This window comes from Sturnus vulgaris, chromosome 5 (genome assembly GCF_052056855.1).
Source record: "Sturnus vulgaris isolate bStuVul1 chromosome 5, bStuVul1.hap1, whole genome shotgun sequence".
Lineage (NCBI taxonomy): Eukaryota > Metazoa > Chordata > Aves > Passeriformes > Sturnidae > Sturnus > Sturnus vulgaris.
Window position 1 is genome coordinate 67236760 of NC_142247.1, and position 13727 is coordinate 67250486.

General features: G+C 38.2%; 1 protein-coding gene across 5 annotated transcripts in view; it reads left to right on the forward strand.

The window, feature by feature from the left end:
* GRM3 (glutamate metabotropic receptor 3) overlaps positions 1-13727 on the forward strand; it is a 102609-nt gene that overhangs the window by 1493 nt on the left and 87389 nt on the right. For 2 of the 5 annotated variants that reach the window (XM_088165889.1, XM_088165890.1), the window contains exon 2: positions 1890-2128. The exons of the other annotated variants lie outside the window; for them this stretch is intronic. The gene's annotated coding sequence lies outside the window, so the exon portion shown is untranslated. The remainder of the gene's footprint in view (positions 1-1889; positions 2129-13727) is intronic. 5 annotated transcript variants of the gene reach the window in all.

Consider the following 13727-nt stretch of genomic DNA (forward strand, 5'->3'; position numbering starts at 1 on the left):
TTGTGAGTTTTTTGGCTACTTTCTCAGTTTATGCCACCTGCTGAAGATGATTTTAGTTCTTTTTGTTGTTGTTGTTGTTTTCCTTTTTGGTTTTTTTAATTAGTTAAATCAGCTTTTAAAAACACTCATTTTGAAGACTGTGAAACAGAACAGCCTGGGACACAGACTGGTACCTATTTCAGCTTGCATATGTCTCATGTTGATTAAATATTCATGAAAACAATTTGAAAATCACACAACCCACCTGATCAAGTACATATTTTAGGAAAATTATGTTTTTAATTTTCTTGAAATGCACCTAAATCATGATGACTTCTGCTGTTATTTATATTGATGAATTTATTACAAGAGAAGGTAATTTCTCCAGTTATATTGGGAAAAATTGCACATTAAGCTAATTTTATTCAAAATTAAGCTAATAGAAAATTTATATTTCCATAATGTTCATCCTTTGAGTGAAATCAGTAACAATTCATGCAAATCCATTTTAATGAACTGATTATTTGAAGAGCAATGCAAGTTAATTTTCCTCTACTGGAATATTTCATACTTAAAGTTCTGTGAGTTTTTCTTGTTTGTTTGTTTATTTGGGGTTTGCTTTAAGAATAATTCTGTCCACTACTCTCAATATCTCTCTCTCTATATATATAAAACATAAAACACTCCAAAATAGAAAACATATTATTTGCTCTGTAACTTAAAAACAAGTAAAATGGCATAGGTATCAAGTACATTAAAACTAGACCTTCATCCTGAATCCAATAAGCTTTTCTAATCACTGTTGATGTTTGCCTGGGTTACTTGTGTTGATGACCTACTTATGAGCTTCTACAAATAAAGGAATAAAGTTTTTTAGGCAATGTTGACACCTTGTCTAGGAGTAAGATTCTAATTTTATCATTGAAAGACTGGATCTAAAGCAAGATGCAGGGGTAAAGCATCTTTCTGGATTCACATAATGTTTTTACAGTTAAATAAATGTGACAAAGCAAAGTACTAAATCAGACTGGAAAGCCAAAATAAAATAAATACATTACAAACAATGCTATCATTCAGTTCAGTGGTCTGTGTTACATAAGTGGAGCTGAATTTGGAAATGAAGGCAGTGTAGGGACATGTAGAGGCATTAAAGAAAGAACAATTTGGATGTTTTGTGTGAACACAACTCGCCCATGGCAGTGTCCTACAGAACATAAATTGTGCTGTGGCTCACAGAGTCCTATATAGAATACTGTAAGACATGAAAGACCTGGTTCTAATGTTGCTTATGCTGGTGTTAAATTGCAATTTTACCTTTAAATCCAGTCGGCTAAATTCTCTATTTGCCTACAAGAATTCAGGTGAGGCACATGAGGTGTGCACCCACCAAAAGTCTGGTTTAGCAGTGGAATTTGAGAATCCAGCCTCAAGATTTCACAGGGTGTGAGACCCTGTCTATGAGGCTGTTAAATTTGCCAACAGCATCCTACTGAAGAGACTTCATTCTCTGGTCACTTTTTGAAAGCTGTCTCCAAAGTCCTATAAAATTTTATCAGGATTGTTGCACCTTGTTTGCTCCAACTTGTTGTACTATAGTTATTGATCAGCTAGTATGAATTTTTGTCATTGGTAAAGTCACTCTCAGGATGTCACAGAACACCAGCAAGGTGTTTGACACTCTCCAGGATCAGACAGCATTACTGTCTATGTGGGAATGTGCATAACTATGGCAAGATACATAAGCTCTTGTGGAGATAGTGTAATATTGACTGTTGGGGCACTTTTCTGCTTATTATAAAAAATGAGTATTAAAAAATACTCACATAAAAAATGAGAGCTGGCTTAAAGCTTAATCAAGAACTTAGTCCAGGTCAGAGAGTTAAAGAGATTTTCCTCTTGCTCTCTCCTAGTGTGGAGAAGAAGTCTGTGCTTTAATCCCTGAGTGGGTTGCATTTGCAGTGGAGGAGCATCCACAGCCAACAAAGCAGGGTGACCAGAGGGAGAATCAGCCACCCTGCCCCTGCAGCCAGCCCTGAATGTCCAGAGCAAAACCATGGTGGTGGACCTGGAGCCCAGAGGTGGCAGAAAAGGAGGGCAGAATCCCTCAGTGGTACCATCCTCCTAAATCTCTGCCTATGACTGTTTCTTGGTATGAATTTAGCAAGACAATTTTCACTCTGATAATCCAGCCCTAAACTGACAGGAAAAAAAGCAAAAACAAAACTGGAACATTTTTCGTTTTACGAAAATAAAGATTGACTGAAAATCCTGAGTTTAATTTAGCAGTAGGAGTAAAATGACCAAAAAAAAAAAATTCTCCAAGGCACAATGATGCCTGGGAATAGCCTCAATGCAATTGTCAGGTATTTCCACTGGGACAAAGCCACAGTTCATTGTTAGGAGTGCTTTAACTATTGCAGATTAGTGCAATTTCTTCAGGTCACTTTCTTCAGGTAAGCCCAGAATGCCCTCTGTGATCTCAATGGATTTGCTGGTGTATCTATTGCCTTAAGAGGTTTTCAGATATTTATTTCAGAGATGTGCAGATTTTCAAAAATACTGCAAGAAATATACTGTCTTGTTTCCATTGTTTCCAGATGCCTTTTAAGAGTAAAGCAGCAAATTTTCATGGAGGATAAATCACTGTGAACCTATCAAAGTCAAAAATAAAAGAAGTTACAAGAGCTACAGCAAATTACCAAATACCAAAAAAAAAAAAAAATAGGCTGTAAAACTATGTTGCTTTTATCTGATATTGGTCCTCTCAAATATAAAATGATGTAGTTTGAACAATTATCATGCTGGTTTTCATAGCTGTACTGAGATTATGGGAGTATTTATGTAGTCAGCAATGATACTGCTTGTGTAGGAACGTATGGGTTCCTCATGTAAATCAACAGACTTTCCCAAAAATGTAAGAATCAGGTTAGCAGTTTTTCCACACTGTCTAAGACCCAACACGTGCACATGCAAAAGTATGGCTTTAACCCCAGTTACTGAGGCAGCCTTCCTTCAGAACACTTTAAAGTCTGGCAAGTGGCTTGAACTTGGTAGAACTGATGACCTTGACCTTCAAGGTCACTTTCCCAGTGCATCCAAAGGGAAATAGCATGATCCCCCAAGTATATAAATTAGATCAAATATGCATCAATCAAGGTGTGTAGAGAGGGAATGATTGATAAACTTTTCATGGATGAAATGGAAACTTAGACATTAGGTGGATGCTGTCAGACCTTGAAATTCTCCATTAGGAAAGTGACTAGAGAAGGGGAAAAAAGTTGTGAAAACGAAAAAAAGATTGAGGAAAATATGTCTGTACAAGACAAAATTGGAAAAATAAAGAGAAGAAAATTGCTTGATAGAAAAGGCAAAAAAAATCAGTAGAGATACTCAAATGACTATTCAAGCTGGAAGTAAAGTAAATTAAATGATAAGCCTGTTGTGGGAAGAAGAGATTTTAAGGCAGATGAAGGTGGTGAAGTCAATGGAGACATTGTCAAATTCCAGAAGAAAATCAAGCAAGTCTACACAAGAGAGAAGTCAAAAGCTAAGTGCATGACCACAAAGTCAGCAAATTCATAGGATAGAACTGTATAAGGAGAAATAATGTGATAATTGGTTTTTCATGTGGAGAAAGATGAATGTGTTAGTACTAAAGGGTACTTTAAGGAACAAGGTACCTGAAAGAATGGGTGCTAAATAGGGGAGGTAGAGTATGCCAGTGAGAAGAAACAAAAAACGATCTTGAGAAAATGAGAAGTGCTTGAGGAGAGAACAAAGGGAAGAATAAAATAGGGAAGCAAAATGAAAGGATTGGGACTGGCATGACATCAGAGGAAAAGCACTGACAAAGGCTGGGAGAAGGGATTGACAGAAAAAAAAAAAGGAAGGAAGGAAGGAAAAGAGTATCAAAGGGTGTGGGAGGTACAGAAAAGTCACCTCCCACTGGTACAGAGAAGGAGCTGGGCCTGGGTTTGCCAGGAGGAAAGAGCTGAAGGGAACCTGAAAACTGAGAAAAATCTTTGTCTAGAACATCACATGCTGGTGGAAGACAGAGAGAAAATGGATAATGTGCAGAATGTAGAGCCTAGCAGCAGCCTCAGCTGAGAAATACAGTAAAACTTCAACAGTAACTTCCACTCCCATGAAAAGCTCCACTAACGAGCCCACACACAAACCAGGGACAATTTTTGTGTTGCCTGAATGCTGCATCTGGAGAAGGGACACACGGGCACATAACTGCATGAGCTGGGGCTCTGCAGAGCCTCAGCCTCTGTGGGTCGTGGTGGCTGCTCCTCCCAAGGACATTGCTGAGCTGACCCAGGTCCTGCCCCTGCTCTCTGAAGGAGGATGCTGCGGGCAGCTCACCGAGCCTGGCTTTCTGCACCACTGGGATTCTTCTCTGGAATGAGCCCTGCTCAGAAGCTGGCTGAGATAAGTGGGCAACAAGGGGCAGTGTGATTATACTGAGAGATTCTAAACCTCTTCCAGCAAAATTAATGTGTCAGATGCCAAATCTAACACTAAAGGGATATTTATGGCTCACAACAGGCTTTGAACACTGTGTGGTCAAACTGATGCTGAGGTGTAGGATGGGACACCATTTGAAAATCTTACAAAATATTGTTTCACACCTAGATTCCTAAAATTTATCCCTAAATATATTCCTAAACTTTTTCAGCCCTAAAAGTTCCTAAGTATTGTTTCATCAGTGGTGTGACTCCCTGCTGCACAGACATGTAATAGCAGGGCTGGTACAGAAATTGTCTCTGTTATAGCAATGCAGGTTAAATCCACTCCTCCTTCCTGGTGAGGAAAGCAGCCTATGGGAAGCTTGTCCAGGGTTCTCTGAGAGGCTCCTGGACCAGTATTGACCTTGTTGACCTTGAGCAGTTAAAAGTACAGCTCACCACATCAGGATGGGTGTCTGTTTTCCATAACATGGCTCTGATTAAGTCTCCTTAGATCCCAAACTGTCCCCAGGTTGTATGTGCCAAGCCTCCACGATGGCACACCTGCAGCTGTGCTTGAGGGAACACTTCTGCATGTGTGTTTTGTAAGAGATTTTTGGCTGAGGTATTTTTGGATCCAGTATTTACTGCCTAGCAATTGCTGTATTGCTTTATAATCATTATATATTATATTGTTATTATTAATTTAATTCACACTGGTTGCACCATATAGTGAAGAAATTATCAGGAAAGAATGAGAAGACATGCTCTGCTAGTGTTTAAAAATATTGCATTTGTAATGCTTAGCAGAAATTGGCTGCCCTACTGTTAGACTCACATAGCAAGAAATGTGATAAAAATCAAGAAGCAAATTTTGGGGAGGTTTCCAGAACCCACAGAATGATTATTTCTTCCCTTTCATTTATCTATTCTATCTATCTATCTATCTATCTATCTATCCATCTTTCATTTATCCATCTATTCTATTATCATTTATCATCATAAAACACGTGTCATCACATATTTTTATGACAAGAGAAAGCAGATAAATAGACAAAAGGAAAGAGGAAAAAAGAAAAATAAAAATAGTGTGCAATAACACATGTAGGGTTCAGTGCTGAGGTATTAAAATAGTATGCTTGGATTGGCTCACGTGGCAAAGAAATGTCAAAAATTATCTTTCTCTGCAAGACCATTTAAAAATTGATATTTTTATGCAAAAAATATAATTGTTTTTGCCATGAAAAATCAGTTTTCAAAAAGCTTCCTTATAAGTGTTTGTGAAATTATGTGTATTTGATTGTTGAGTGTCACCAGTCAAGAATATGACTATGGACTTCTTTGCTTTTCATTACAGATTTTTAATTACATTTTTACAAAACTTTAGTCAGAAAGATCTTCACTGCATGTCAACTGAAACTGCATTTGGTTCCGTTGTAGAACTTCCAGATATTTCTGTAATAGCACAAATTAAATGTCTTGATTTTACCTTGTAGCAGATGTGTTTTACCAGTATTTAACTCTGCCTTGCAAAAAGCAGGGGAGAAAAACACCCACGTGTGGCATCAATGTAGTAATATTGGATTAAACCTTGGCAAAATCGTGTGAAAAGGACACCTTACAAAACCTAATAGACCTTACAGTGTGTTATTTGCACAGAGTCTGTTCAGTTTCTTGTTTTCCTTATTATGAAATACTTGTCCATAAAATAATATTTTACTAGAAAATTTGCAAAGTTTATAGGAATCTTCTTAGATATTCTCCAAACACTGTAAGAATACATTAAAGTACACTTGTTAAATCTACCTTGCAAGCATTTCACTGTATTCCCTCGGGGTCTCTTAATTGTGCTGCTCATTTTGGTCCTTGCAGCCGCCATGGCTTTAGAAGAGCCCTGACAATACCAGAGATCAGCAGACAATGCATTTTATTAAACAGGTGCAAGCTCATCCTGCACTGATGGATGGTCAGGGTGAGTTACCAGGCAAGTCTCTGCTCTCAGAAATTGAGGACAAGGAGAGAAATTGTGTGGAAATGGTAGACCAAAACTCAAGTCTGTTTTAGTCAAATACTCCTAAACCACACAGCTCAAGCTTCTTTATTACACCATTATTAAGAAATACATTTACCTCAAAAAAAGAGGAAAAAAAGAAAAAAAAAAAAAAGAAAAAGGCATTTACTTCATAACCAAGAAAAGAAACTGTCCACCTCAGGTCTTAAAAGCAGAACAAACCCCACTGCTGTTCCAACAAAAGCAACATGCAGACCGTGTCTTTTTCATCCATTCACTTGTCATTGTAGCTGTCATAAGGTGCATTTACATATGGCCAATCCCACAGCTGATTCATTAAGATGATTTTATGGGTGAAAAGGGAACATGACTTAATGGAGGCACTCCAGGAATACAAATAAAATCAGATAACTTTCACAGAATAATAACTTTCCTTTCTGAAGTGGACTTTAAATCTCTGCTTAAAGCAATCTTTTCTTCTTCACTCAGAAGTGATCTCCGATTAATTGTGCAGTTTAGCTGAACTTTGCTTTCCTTGGTATCCTAGGAGAAAAGCTCTGACAGACTGGGAATTTTAACTTGTTTGTAATGTAAACTCAGTATACTGGTGGTGCTTTTTCAACACTCCAGAAACTGCTTGGGAGGAAAAAGAAATAAATAAAAAGGCTTTGATCCTCTGAGCAAACAAAGAGGGGAGAAGGAGGTTAAAAGAACCATCATTTGTTAAAGGCAAGGAATATGTGGGAAAGGTGTTTCTATTTTAACAGAGATTGAAAAACTCTTGGAAATATCCGACACTTCAACAGCATTAGAGGCGTCTGATGAATAAAGTTTGATGCTTTATTATTATTATGTCATTGACATTTTTGAGGCTTCTAGGGATTATGAAATTCTCAATAATATTAGTCATCTAAACAAGATATTTTTCGCAGAAGCAGGTGTCCAGGACAAAGCTTAGCGATTAATGCTAATACCTTGAGTATCAAGCTCAGATAAACATATTCCTAGTGGCATTATTCAGTATGAAGAAAGGATGAGTTTATTCTGGAAGTAACATCAGGCCCTGGGAGCTGGGATTTAATTTGTATATCAGGTTTTTGGCTAAAGGGTGGAATGTAAATTGAAGCTTGCAGTAGCAAGGAGGGGTGTGACCCAGCCATGCCCTGTTGGCTTCTTTTCTCTGGGAGATGCTTCCTCTCCCTAAAATGTAGGTCTTTTGGCCAAATAAGATAAGGTAAGATGAAGTCAAGTCTTACATTACTTCTACTTATCTGCCTGTCTATTCCACATTTTTTTAAGGAAGGAAGCAGACAAATAGTTGCATTTAGACCTAACTACCTTAAATCAATGTCCAGGGAGCAGCTGCAGAGTAATAGGGGTTCTTAGTCCCTGTGATTTCCTGGCGAGGGCACAAGGTTCCAATTAGAACTTATCCTGAGAGACTGCAGTGTCCATTAGGGTAGAAATGGATGGAAAGAAGCCCTTTTTATGTGAGATTCTTCATTTTCAAAGATTGTACACAACGTTCCCTGTGCCTGAATGCAGCATTTATAGTTCCACACATAATGACACCAGTAAGGACCTCCCCCTCCAAAGGTGGCATGAACTGTCTTTAAGTCTTTATTAACTGATGCTTGTTGAATGATTACCTTAAAATCTGCAATGACAGACACTTCCCAGCCTCCTGCAAAAGCACGTATCTTAAGTGCTTCACTGCTCTTATGGACAGAAGTTTAACTAAATCCCACTTTTTGCAACCAAGCCTATCACTCTTATCCTCTCTACTATGGAAATACGAAGCAATTCAGTATCTTTTTTTCCATTCCAGCCTTTTATATTGGAAAGGGATTAGATTTTGGCTGTTTAATGTTCATTTAGGTAGTGTTCCCCTCAGTCATCTCCTTCTGACTCAGTGAAGTAACTGGTTTTCTTTTGACATTTGCTTTTTTAAGTAGCTTGTTTTTCTTGCTGTTTTCCTTTTTGCCTTCTCCAGTAGCTCGTCTGGACCCATACCCAAAATATGAGTACAGACAATGAAAGGCGTGACCTCCTTTGTCTTGAATACAACATTTCTCACAGAAATCCTTTGTACTATTATTTTTCTGTTCTCCAAGCCTCACTCTAGCCAGCATTTCATCCAAAGGATTCTCAGGATCTGCACAGAGTCACAGTGATGTCCTTGTCCTGTCATGTTTCAATTTGCTATCTTTTTTCTTGACTGCTTGTGGTGATTCCAAGTTTGCAACCACATCTACCTCCAACCAAATAGTTGTCAGCCCTCACACCCACATTAATCTTTCAGAATAAAAAAAATAAGGCAGTCTGAACAACCTATTTCTTTGTCTTTGCCAGAAGGGTCTGTGTGGGTCATGGCTTGTCTTGGTTCAGTCACTGCCAAAGACAGGAGATGCTTGGCTGCTGCATTGTCTGCCATGTGCAGGAGCTTTGTAGAGGGGAAGCCTCCAGACCAACCCCAAGCATGAAATGCGTGGTGAGTGCTGCAGAGCTGAGTGATGGGTACAGATGTGTGATGGGTACTCATCTGGGGGTTCCAGCTGCAGGCCCACGGGAAGGCAGAAGCTGCTCGTGCTTTCAGGCTCATCATCACAGAGTCACATCTCAAGTGAGATGTTCGACTTTGCTGCTGGCAAACCCACAAAGACTTCATCTACATTAAGCCTGATGAATGTGGCATTAGGCAAGAATCCAGAACTTCATGACCCGTAGACACACTTTGTGCCTCACTTGATTAATTTATCTTCTTTTATTAAGACTCAAACTTTTCCCTGGCCAGTCTAGAATATTTCCCAAAATGTCCAGGACCTGGATAATGTCAGAGAGGTCCTAATGAAGCTGCCACAGGTACTTGCTCAAAAGGCTCCTTAGAGAACCCTTTACATCTGTTAGGTTCATGCATAAAAGAGTATTAGTTACTGCTAAAAATAAAAAAGGAAAAAAAAAACCTCAGGAAGGAAAAAATAAAAAGCTCATGTATGTGTAGTAATTCATGGAGCAGCTTAATATTGCAAAAAAAAGTTTCCTCTAGACTTCAAATAAATAAACATGCTGTTTTATTATATCTCAGTGAATTAAAACACATCCAGTCCAACTTACTTTTTCCTGACCATTAACTTCCAAGCCTTGAATTCCCCCTGAACAGGTAAGCAGCTGCTTTGAAGATTTAACTGGCCTGAGTCTACAGAGCACAAGCCACCATTATGTATGAGAGAAGTCCCTTTTCTTTGTCTAACTTGGTTACATTGGGACAGATAAATAATCACTCCTTGGATGTACTGGGTGAAGGGGAAGATTGGTGTCCATGTGACAGAAATTTTTTCTAGTCTGAAATAGGAAGACATAGAGAGGCATATTCAGGCAACCCAGGGATGCATCCTGATGGGTTTTTTTCTTTCCCCTTGTAGTATAGGCAACCCCAAGTACTCAACTGGTATGTTGGCTATTGAACCTAGATCATAATAAATAAATCAAGCACCTAAAATTCACTGTCTGATCATGGTCAGCAGGGCCTGGCATTGTAATGCTACTTATTGAATGGCCAACAGTGTGTTCCCAAGGCCTTAAAAAACAGTTTCCAGGTAGATTAATCTCTATTTAATTGACAGGACTTATATCAGTAATATTTTAGCATACTTCAATTTTTTTGCAACACTTTTTTAAAAACACCAAGTAATAGGTCCTCTAGCATGTCCCATTTTTGTCCATGCCCATTTATGAGATGGTTTCCATGCCAATGATTACAATTAAATACTAATACAAGTAGTTTTCAAAAATAAAAGCACATTTGGAATAATCTATGTTTATCTTTAGAGAGTGAGAGCTGCAAAGACAAATGGATTGAGAGGGATTAAACACAAGGCTAATTGTTCATTAGGCAACCTAAGACCAATTAAGTGTGCTAATCCATTCAATATTTTTTCTAGCTATTTCCATTATTATACATGCCAAAATTATTTTGCACGTATTAATTCACCTATGCTTATTTATTAATAAAAAATACTCACTTGAAATGCAGGCCTTGTATCCTATAGTCCTTTCTCAGCAAAACTTCCATGATAGCAGTAGCAGAAGGACTTCAAGATGTGACTGGAACTCTCTGTACTGCTCTTCTCCTAAAATAAAATGTAAATTCTTTCAATAAGATTAATGCGAGTGCATTCTTCATCTGTATCGATTCCAGATACTCTCCATGTTTAATTAAGACATATTTTTCTGCAAAATTATGCATAGTTCCATGCAGTGTTCAATGAAAGTGGTCCAGACTGTACCTGACCAAAAGAATTGACCAAACTTTATTGCTGATTGCTGACTATTATTATGTATTAGGGTTTTTACATTATTTTGATGTATAATTGACTATCTGTTTGCCATAGAAGTAGGTAGAGAATTATTGATAGCTAACTTGATTATCATGTCTTCCAAGTTCCAATAAGTTTTGGGCTTTTTCAGATCAGCTATATATTAATATTGTCAGATTCTGGCTTCCAAAGTAATCCTTGGAGGAAAACAGACTTATAAAATTATTCACAAAGATGTTACCACAAATATGGGAGATGAGCCACAGGCCAGGTAACAGTGCAACAGGAATAGGTTTAAGGCTATGGAAGCTCAGAAGCAGAGCATGGCTCAACACCATGGTTTCTTATTGCTGTGGAAAAAGGAAATTTTCTACTAGGATTAACAAACAGGAATATTGTCTTCAAGATACAGAATGTAAAGATTAATCTCTACTCAACACTAGTAGGGCCACTTTCAGAGTATGGTGCCCAGTTTTGAGAATTATGTTTTTAAAAATACTATTAATCTCTTGGAGTGCACAGAATACCAACATGGAGAATTGTGTGGAACAAATAGAATTGTCACGGGTAAGTAAAAGGCTTAAACTGTCACACAGAAGACTAGACCTCAGGAAAAGCTTTTAATTGTAAGGAATAAGACAGAATAAACTGCTGGGAAATCGAGGAAGTTGCTGTCACCAAAGTGTCTAGAAAAAAGTTACCCAAGACTTGAGTTAGATAAGACGTAATTAAAATTGATCTTGGTTTGGGTAATACCAAAGGAAGATCAAGATCAAACCTTTTGGGGTCCCTTTGAACCCTCTTCTTCTCTCAGTGACCTGAACATAATTCAGGATTCCCATCCCAGGGTCTGTGTTTTGCAAACCTCTGGTGGTGAGGTGCAGCAGAGGCAGTCAGAGCATCAGCATCAGCTCCTCTTGGGGAAGAGAGGGGAAAACGGACAAATTGCAAGAGCAAACAAGGTTGTGCTGCAAGAGAGAGGCCAGCTCTGCCATACAGGGGCAAATCACGTACATATACAGGGCAAGAATGCATCACAAGTGTCTGCTTAGATCACATGCAGACTCCTTATGAGTGACTTCAGTAAAGACAGACACAGCATGTAAAGACCATGAGCAGCCTCCCCTCTTGCTCTAGGGGCTGTGCAGAGGTCCCTATGTGTCTGCAAAAACCAAGCATTAAATCTGTTCTAATATTAGGACAACAGGGAAACAAGAAAGGAAGGAGCAGCATGACTTGTGCTGTCAACTTTAAAGTCTACTCTGCGTGTTCACAGGCTTTGATACCCTCATGTGTAGGCAGCACGCTATATAAGGTTATAAACTTATGTATGTTTTTGGAATATTTGCATAAGGAAATGAATGCAGTAAATCTGTTGACGTCGTCAATGCAGAACTCCCGTAACTCTAAAGCTTTCTGCACTGCAGTGATGATTATGAAACTAGTAGGTAGTTTATGTTATTAACTCAAGGCGTCATCTTTAATAAATACTCATAAAACACATCGGCAAAAGCATAAACTGCAGGAACGTGAGTAGGAAATTTGTGACGTGCTCTCTATCACAGATAAATTGTTAACACTGCTGTTCAGTAATTATTTAATCAAAAGCATACTTAGGGAAAATCTGAAATAACTAGAGATATTTCAGTTTTTAGACTAAGAGTCGTATCTTCATGTTAATTACTGAAGCAGGGTTATAGTATATTTTAATAAAAGTGTGAGATGGTATTGAAATTCAAATAACTCCTTTGAGGTTTTATGGCTCATACAAAATGCAAAGAAATTCAGAAAGAAAAATTTTTCCAAATTAATAGTTTTTTCTTAAAGAGTGATAAAGAATTAGATGTTGTCTTCTAAACGAACATTATGTTTTGTCATGAGTTTCTGAAAAAAATATTCATGTCATGGATAGGAAGGATATATCATGTAAATTACACTCTTTCCTTTCTATCCTGAAGTTTTTCTTCCATTCAAAAGATACTGTGTCTTTCATCATTCAAGGCCTCTCTGCATTTACCCTGGAGAATACTGAAATATTCCTTTTACCTGTCCTAAATCAGGTGAACAATAAAAAGATATTGATTTTTCATACAGTATAAATAGTTCACAAATTTATAAAAATTTAATTCAGGATTCAGTAGGTCAAATACTAGATTGTGATAAATTAGCAACAAACAGTGGAGCTGGTCTTCTTTACAGCAACTGGCAATGCTGTTCAATCTGTCAGGAGTGCTGCACTTCCATCATTTAATAGCTTCAAGAGATAATAACATCTGCAGCTTTGGGTTTTCTAAGTCAGCCTTTTCCTTCCCTTAGCCTTACTCCAGCAGCAGAGAGGACTTTGCAGCAAAATCTTTGCACTGTGATGAAACATCTCACTTGCCCCTCTCATGGAGTGGCTGCTGCACTCTGAGCTTGGCCATCACCAGTAGGAAGCTGATGAGGAGCTGATGGCATGAGGACATGAGTCATGACCTGTCCCAATCCCCCAGCTGGTGTAAATCAGTGTAACTGCACTGCTACAAGCTCCAAGGACAGAGATAGCTTGTAAATACAGGAAATACAGGGGCTGTGCAACATAAATAATGCCAGAAGAGACAATTCAATCTATCTCCTGCCCCAAAGCAGAGTCAGTATTGTTGTGTCACTCCTGGAATAAAGTTACTTTTTCTTGAAATCTTGTGAAGGTAAAGACTCCACAACTCTCTCAGACAGCATGTCCCTATGTCCCAGTACCATTATGACAAGAACATTTTCCCCTAGTGTCTAGCCTAAATATTTATTTTTATGGCTTAAGTTCATTTCTGCTTTAGCTAATGACTAACACTGAAGTTCTTTCATCCCAATTAATTTCTCACCCCCTGAGCTTGACACAGCTTTGCTTACAATCTGGTCTGGCCACAACTGTGATGAACCTGAGACTGCTGATTGGATTTGGAAAACTGTGAGTCTCAGGCCAGTGTATCTATG